Source organism: Trypanosoma cruzi (genome assembly GCF_000209065.1).
Source record: "Trypanosoma cruzi strain CL Brener chromosome Unknown tcruzi_1047053405567, whole genome shotgun sequence".
Lineage (NCBI taxonomy): Eukaryota > Euglenozoa > Kinetoplastea > Trypanosomatida > Trypanosomatidae > Trypanosoma > Trypanosoma cruzi.
Genome location: NW_895456.1, coordinates 1 through 825, shown reverse-complemented (window position 1 = coordinate 825; position 825 = coordinate 1). Strand labels below are relative to the sequence as shown.

The following is an 825-nucleotide window of genomic DNA, read 5'->3' as shown; positions in this document are numbered from 1 at the left end:
TCAACAGGTCTGACAGCCGCCCGGCCCGCCGCAACCTCGCCGGCTGGCCCCCGCGCCTCCCCTCGCATGGCCAGGAAAGGCGCGTCTTGAGACCCACCGCTCCGTGACGCTGGGCGCTTGGGTGCATCGGCGCCCCGAGAAAGAGACACGCCGGTCGTGAAGCGCAGCGACCCTTGGGCCGGTGGCGCGCTGTCGGTGCCGCGCGTGGCGCCACTGCCCGGTTGCGCGAGAGTTTGCGGTGACGGTGCGCGCGTCGAGGCTCCCTCCCCAGTTCGGGAAACGATGGGAAAAAACAAAACCAAAGAGGACGCGCACGGGTGAGAGATGCGGCTGCGACGCGTGATGAAATTCCACAGTTTCCTGTCAGTCTGACGACGAAAACGCGTGAGGACGCAATTCCCGACTCAGCTCACACTGAAGTGCTTTGCTTTACACCCCCATCTTTCTTTTTTTTTCTTTTTCTTTTTTTCTTTCTTTGTCCCTCTGCTCTCGCTGCGCGGTTTTGCGGCCCAGCGACGCGCACGCCCGCACACACACACACGCGCTACGATGGAGACATGTTGTTCGAGGTCCAAACAGTTTGAGCGACGCATTGAGAACGGAACAATAAAAACCACCTTTCGGCTGAGCGCCCGCTCCCCTCCCTCCCACTTCCTGCTATTGTTGTCGTTTTTCTTTCTTGCGCAACGGCGCGCACGTAACATCCTGCCCTGTCTGGCGCCCTGCCTGTGCAAACGGTTGGTGGCGGGCCCGCCCGAAAGCGCAAGAGAGAGAAAGAGAAAGAGAGGGCCGAATTGCCCGGAGGTGGGTTGTGGTGGGCGCACG

General features: G+C 61.2%; 3 non-coding genes across 3 annotated transcripts, besides 1 other annotated feature; all 3 read left to right on the top strand.

Annotated features, from left to right (window-relative positions):
* The first annotated feature begins 160 nt into the window (after window positions 1-160).
* Tc00.1047053405567.30 lies at window positions 161-232 on the top strand. Its single transcript, XR_008253997.1, has one exon. It is a non-coding gene; the product is annotated as an H/ACA snoRNA, TC11C4H3 (small nucleolar RNA).
* Window positions 233-338: 106 nt separating this feature from the next.
* Window positions 339-435, top strand: Tc00.1047053405567.20. Its single transcript, XR_008253996.1, has one exon. It is a non-coding gene; the product is annotated as a C/D small nucleolar RNA (snoRNA), TB11C4C1 (small nucleolar RNA).
* A 5-nt stretch (window positions 436-440) lies between these two features.
* Window positions 441-477: a microsatellite.
* A 67-nt stretch (window positions 478-544) lies between these two features.
* Window positions 545-631, top strand: Tc00.1047053405567.10. The gene has a single exon (XR_008253995.1). It is a non-coding gene; the product is annotated as a C/D small nucleolar RNA (snoRNA), TB11C4C2 (small nucleolar RNA).
* The last annotated feature ends 194 nt before the right edge of the window (window positions 632-825 follow it).